The following is a 7,462-nucleotide window of genomic DNA, read 5'->3' on the forward strand; positions in this document are numbered from 1 at the left end:
ACAGCATTCTTACTCGAGACATTTTGACAGGTACTGTAAGTAAAGTTCATGTTTCTTGAAATTCTGGTGACTCTAAGAGTTCTGAAATTAATCTTGCCCAGTCAAGCCCCAAACAAATATTCCTAAGTCCTTATGATTGACAGAGCTTTACAGCATGTACGCCTAGCATGTAGTCTTGCTGTCAGTGGTATTTGCATGACCACATGCAATCACACAATAAAGAGAAAACACGTTAGGATCCTGGAGGAATGGCGTCTTTCTTTGGAATGTGAGCATCTTCCGCTTTCCCCTTGCACACAGCTTGCCAGGGTCAGGGGCCTCCGTCCCCCTCCTCTGGGCGCCTGGGTTTTTCCAGACCTGGACTGTGAGTGCTTCCGACTTGGTGCCGTAAGTCTCTCTGTACTTTTAACAGCCACTAGCATTCGTTGTCAGTCCTCAGCCTGAAACACCTTCATACACCGAGTTCGGTTAGTCTTGGTTGTCACCACACCTGGGGTCGGCTGAGAGACATGCGTCTGACTGGTCCGTGAGAGGGGTAGCTCGGTAAAGGAGAAGAGCTGATGGCCAGGTCGCAAGGGGCTAGAGAGAAGCAGTGCAGCGGTAGCCGCTGCCACCCTGCTCGCTGACCTCAGAACCCGGCTTCCGCAGACCCAGAGGCCTTCTGCTGGGAGCACAAAGGTCCTTGCTCCCACAGATCACAGGAAAAGTGGGAATGTTAAGCAGGAGGGGTTGACTTCTTACAGAAAAGAGGTATAACCTGGTCTTCCCCCCCAGAAGGCTGGGAATTAGAAGTGATTGATAGCCTGGAGATCTGCATTTCCTGAAGAGCCAGGCCACATCAAGCTCCCCAAACCAGAATCAGAAATAATAGCCTCGATGCCCTTACATTACCTGTGTTGCCAGGGCTCCCCCAAGCTTCCACAACCAAGGCTAGAGGTGGCTAACAGCCCACATGACCTCTGTGTTATCTGTATGACCAGGACCACACCAGATCCTTCCCAAGGCCTTAAGCTGATGCGGGTAGCCTATCATTAAAACCCATCTCTTGGAAGAAATGACATGTACTTTGGGTTTTAACGTAATTTTGCCTCCTTGAGCACTGCGGATTGCATAACAACAGGATTCCCTCCCTAACTGTACTGTTTCAATATGCTTGCAATAAACTGCCTGGCATTAGACCCGGGGAGTTTGATCCAGCCTGTCTGACTAGGTTGGACTGAACTGAGTTTTCCTTGCTTCTCTGCTGATGATTTTGCACTGATGTTTGCAGGGACAGTGTTCCACATCAGATTGGAGCTGCTTAGACACCTAGCCTCAGGAACTGAGCAGACACGAGGCTCTCCATCCCTGCAGCCAGTCATTATTGGACTATCCAGCCCACATCATGTAACCAAACCTAACACATTCCCTTTGCAGTATTCCCTTTGTAGCCCTCGTGTTTTTCTGTTCTTCTAGAGAGCCATGACTACGAGTTCAGGTTGTGGATATGGAGCCTTAAGTCTCACTATGTCATTTTTGGGCCTTTGTTTCATGGGAGAGCACAGCTGTGAGCTACAAAAACACTAGAGACTTACAAGCAGAGCTTGATGAGCCGTCCTTGTGGGAGCTTGGAAGACAGAAATGCTAAAAGAAACATGGAGGCTCAGTTCATGAGGCTTCCGGGTTATGCAGAGTTCATTGACCAGTCTAGAGTTGTAATGGTTAATACTGCCTCTTGGTCCACTCTGCAATTACCCAGGATCCTCCTGGGTGTACCTGTGAGGAACTATCTAAACTAGGTTAATGGAGTGGGAAAACTCACCTTGAATGTGAGATGTACCACATCCAGGGGACCTAGATTCCATAAAAGGGGGGAGAGACGCTGGTTATGGCTGTGCAAGTCTCTAATCCCAGCATTTGGGAAGCGGAAACACATGGGGTCTTTGTGAGTTTGAGGCAAGTGTGGTCATGTCTAAAACCAAAGAAGAAGAAAAAGAAGAAGAAGAAGAAGAAGAGGAGGAGGAGGAGGAGGAGGAGGAGGAGGAGGAGGAAGAGGAAGAGGAAGAGGAAGAGGAAGAAGAAGAGGAGGAGGAGGAGGAAGAGGAAGAGGAAGAGGAAGAAGAAGAAAAGGAAGAAGAAGAGGAAGAGGAAGAAGAAGAAGAAGAGGAAGAAAGAATAAGAATAAGGAGAAGGAGAGAGGGAGGAGGGGAGAGAGAGAGCATACTGCTTACAAACATTCATCACTTTCTGCTTCCTGACTGGAGGCAATGTGACCAGCTTCCCTGTGCTCCTTTCACCATGACATCCCCACTATGCTCAACTGTTCCTTCAACATATGAGCCAAAATATACCCTTCTTTTCTTTAATTGTTTTTGTTAGTATATTTTAACACAGCAACAGGAACAGTAACTAATACAGACTAGATTTCTTAAGCCTAGATGTTCACCAGTAAATGTTAACCAACACTTCATAGGAGGAAAGCCCTGATGTGTAGGCTTGCCAATTTTTGTTATGCCAACTCCCTCCTGGCTGATTGGAAGCTGTCTTCCATGAAGTTACTTAGTGCTGAGGCATGATTCCATCACAGCTGTTGCTCTTCTGAGTCAATATTAACTGGCTCCAGGCCGCCACTGCCAATGAAGTTCTTAAACACTCACCTCAGGATTTCTGGGCAGAGCCATAAGAAGACAGGCAGCTTTGTGCAAGTGGTGCTGCTTTGTGTGGAGAAGCAAATTATTTTCGATGAAATATAACATAAATCATGTAAATTAACAGACCATTGCGTGTTTGTGGGCTTGTAATTTTTTTGTAAAATCCCATATTTTTCTTTTTTTAGTTAATTAATTGATTTATTTATTTGCTTTACATCCCAATCATAGCCTGCTCCCTCCTCTCCTCCTGGTCCCACCCTTTCCCCCCCATCACCCCTTCCCTACCCCAAACAAAAGGGGACCCACCCCAGATGATCAAGACACATCAGGACTCAGGACCCTCTTCTCCTGTGGCTTGGCAAGGCAGCCCCACCAGGCAGAAGTGATCAAAAGCAAGTAACAGAGTCCTTGTCAGAGATAGCCCCCGCTCCCGTACTAAGGACACCCACATGAAGCCAGAGCTGCCCATCTGTGACATTCGTGTAGGGGGCCAAGTCCAGTCCATGCATGGTAATTGGTTGTTGCTTCAGTCTCCACAGGCCCCTGTGGGCCCTGGTTAGTTGGCTCTGTTGGTCTTCTTGTGTAGCTCCTGTTACCTCCAGCTCCTTCTATCCTTACCCCCACTTTCCCACAAGACACTATGCTTTGCCCAATGTTTGGCTGAGTCTCAACATCTGTTTTGTTCTACTGCTAGGTGGAGACTCAGAGGACAGCTGTGTTAGGCTTCTGTCTGCAAGCATAGCATAGTACCATTAATACTGTCAGGGGCTGGCTCTCTTCCATGGGGTGTCAGGTGGGGACAGGCCTTGGTTGGACATTCCCTCAATCTCTGCTCTGTCGTTATCGATGCCCATCTTACAGGCAGGGTAAATTTTGGGTGGAAGTTTTTGTGGGTGGGTTGGTGTTCCCCTCCCTCCACTAGGAGTCCTGTCTAGTTAGAGGGGGTCCTCTTCAGTTTCTATGATCCCTAAAAGTCCCTATACTTCCATTGCTTGAAATTTTTCATTGACTCTGAAAATTGTCCCTAGATAAATTGTGACATTTTCTTTCTACATGTTGGTACAATTTTGCATTATGGAATTGTCAGATAGATTCATTACTCCTATTTCTAAACACAAATGACCATAATTCAAATATGTATCATGTACTAGGCTCTAAGCTACATATAAGCATTCTATCACTGATGCATTTGGAGGCATTTGACATTATACATTTTTATAAAAAGATTTCTGATCTTGGATTTCATGTTTTTTTACTTTTGCTAGCCTTCCACTCTGACGTTAGGTCTTCCTCTCAGACTTAGACCAATTTACACAAAGGCTTCACTAGGCACAGGGAGTAGCACATCTCAGATCGGCAGTGGGGTGAAGCAGGGTGCCTTTTTCGTAAGTGTGACATGCCTATCCTGTGTTGCTGTAGCTCCTGTGCAGAGAACAGTTCAAGTCCATGATACTAACAGCTGGGGCCAAGTCTGAACCAAAGGTTGTACTGAAAATTTGGCCCTGTGGTAGCAGGGACCTGGGAACAACAGGAATGAATCAAAAAGACTCTAAGTCAGAGGTTCTCAACCTTCCTAGTGCTGCGATCCTTTAAGACAGTTCCTTATATTGAGGTGACTCCTGCCATAAGATTATTTTCTGCTATTTCATAACTACACTTCTGCTGCTATGACTCATCATGGAAGTATCTGATACACAGGATATCTCCTCTGCGACCCCAAAGGGGTCACAGTCCACAGGTTGAGAACCACTGTTCTCAGTGGATACGGTAGTTATTAAGTCTGTTTGCATTCTATTGGCCCAAGATTATGGCCAAACCAATCATTAGATTTTAAGCTTCTCTTCCTGTACAGAGTCAATATAAATGATACACAAGGGCGTTGGGAGCCTGTACTTCTGCATAAGAACAAGCCAGGCGGCACAGTGCACCGTGAGTTCTCCAAGTAATCAGAGTGTGTCAACAGGAAAGAAAACCACACGTTGATGTTTTAGAATTTTTAATTGAGATTAGAATATAATTACATTATTTTCCCCTTTCCTTTCCTCCCTTCAAGCCTCCCCATATACTCCCCCTTGCTTTGCTCTCTTTCAAATTCATGGCCCCTTTATCCTCATTTATTGTTTGTTTGTTTGTATATTCACTTTACATCTCAATCACAGCCCCCTTTCTCTCTCCTTCCAGTCTCACCTTTATAACTCCTTCTCCCAACCTCCTCCCTTCTTCTTAGAGACCTTCATGAGCACCAACTGGCCGTGGCACATCAAGACACAGCTGGGCTCAGGGCATCCTCTTCCACTGATACGCTCTCTTTTTTTCACTAATCGTCTGTGTGTATATGTGTGTGTATTCCTAAATACATAAATGCAACCTATGAGATGTTACTTGTATATATGTTTTCAGGGCTGACCATCTGGTGTTGGATAACCAACTGCTGTGCTCTTCGAAGAAATATACTACTAATTACATTGGTTTAAACACAAAATTTTTGGAAGGACCCTTGTTACTTGTGTGTTGTGGGAACTAAACACATTTAGCCCAGCATGGCCTTCACTGGATTCTGAGGGACATGAGGAATCAGGTGAAGCAGTAGACACGTTGCTGGGTGGTTATGAGGCACCAATGGCACAGCAGGAGAGAAGGTGGCACACACAGAGCTCTGTTGATTCTCGGCCTTCACTTAATTTGCAGTCACAGTCTATTTCTCTGTTTGATAAAAAAGTTGTTCCCAGACAAGAGCACCACAAGGAGATCAACAGAGCCAAAAAAATCTTGGCTCAGGGGAGACTGCAGAGAGTGATGAATCAACCAAGGACCATGCATGGAGAGGACCTAGAACCCCTGCACAGATGTAGCACATGGCAACTCATTCTCCATGTGGGTACCCTAGTAAGGGGAACAGGGACTGTCTCTGACATGAACTCAGTGGCTGGCTCTTTGATCACCTCCCCCTGGTGAGGTGGTCTAACTAGGTCACAGAGAATGAGGATCCAGACCTGATGAGGCCTGATAGGCTAGGGTCAGATAGTAGAGAAGGAGGACTTCCCCTATCAGTGACTAGGGGAGAGACATAGGAGGAGATGAGGGAGGGAGAGTGAGACCAGGAGGAGATGAGGGAGGGGCTGCAGTAAGGGTACGAAGTGAATAAATTGTAATAAATAATAATAATAATAAAGAAAAAAACCTAAAACAAATTTTCCCCAAGCTTACCAAGGCCACTGTCACTGTAAAGTTCTCCTTCTAATGCTGATTCATCGACATCTCATTAACAAAGCACATTTTTCCCAATTTTTATTATGTTTTTTTTTATTGTTTTTCTTAGAATTGTGGCAGATCCATGGAATTGTAATGTTTCTTTATTCAAATGCCACCTTATTAAAATGGATGGGGGATTAAGTAATACTGTGATATTCCTCTTGTTTTCAGTTTTAATATTCAATTCGGCCTAACTAGCTCTAAAATATGCAGATTACTAAAATACTGTTGTTGCGGAGAGGTTTGTTTACATCATTATTTATAAGAAAAACCTGAAAGAGTGTCTAAAAGGTAAATTTCTAGTCCACAAACACTTTGAATCTGGTGGCAGATGGAAAACAAATGCCCCTGATGACTTGGGAGACAGTAATTTCCTTTCCAGCACATACTAACTGTTCACAATAGTGTGTTGTGTTGCGGCAGTGTGCTACAGGCACACACATGCTCCCCTCATATTCGCTTTCAATACAATGTGTGGCCCCTCTCTCCAACCTCTAATCCCTCTGTCTTCCCTCAGAGCTGCCTTCTACGTTTCATGTCTTCTTTCTATCAAGATCCCGTATGTGACAGAAAGTAGGAAAGATTTATCTTCTTGCATCTGCCTTTGGTTTAGCCTGACATGCTGTAGTTTCAGCATCTTCCTAACCCGTGTGACCTTATTCTTCCTCATGGCTAAATCCTCTATTGTATATATGTACCACATTTCTGAAAGCATTGTCTGTCGGGGCACCTGTGCTGATCCTCTAAGGGCTGGTGGAAGCAGTACAGGAATAAATACAGATGGTATGGGTGGGAGAGTTTTTACATGCTGATGATGAATCTTTCTGGTCCGCACCCAGGGATGGTATACCTAGATCATATGGTATTCAGTTCTGTAGGGAAGCTAAGCAACAATTAAGTGGCTGGTGTAGCTGCATTACTATCAACAATGAAGAAGAATTATTTCCTGCCAGGCGATGGTTTTACACGCCTTTAATCCCAACACTCAGAAGGCAGAGGTATGTCAATCTCTGTGAGTTTGAGGCCAGCCTAGGCTACAGAGTAAAGCTCCAGGGAAACCAAGAACACAAAGAAACCCTGTCTTGAAAACAAAAACAAAGCAACAACAAAATAAAAATAAAAACAAACAAACAAAAAATTATTTTCACACCCATATATAGTGGAGCACTTGCTTTTAATTTTTAATTTTCTTAGTGTTAACCATCTGATTGGGGAACTAAAACCTTAATATGGGTTTGATGTACTTTACCCTGATGGTGGGACATTGAAAACCTTTCTGTGTACTTATTAGATGTTTATACTTCTCAAAACTATGTATTCAGTTAGTTTGCTTATTTACTGTTTGGAGTATTTGGCTGTTCAGTATTTTTTTTTTGAGTTATATATTTTGGATGTATACATATATGCTGGTGCTTTTACATTAATTCATTTTGTTTTTATATTTTTATTATTGTTTATTCATTATACATACTAATCTTTTTTTGTGTTTGTGTACAGATGTGTTTGAGTGCATGCAATTTCACACGTGTGGCATATTCACGTGAAGGCCAAAGGGCAATCTTGAGTGTTGTCTGTAGGGT

Source organism: Psammomys obesus, unplaced genomic scaffold, assembly GCF_907164565.1.
Source record: "Psammomys obesus unplaced genomic scaffold, mPsaObe1.curated_primary_1811, whole genome shotgun sequence".
Lineage (NCBI taxonomy): Eukaryota > Metazoa > Chordata > Mammalia > Rodentia > Muridae > Psammomys > Psammomys obesus.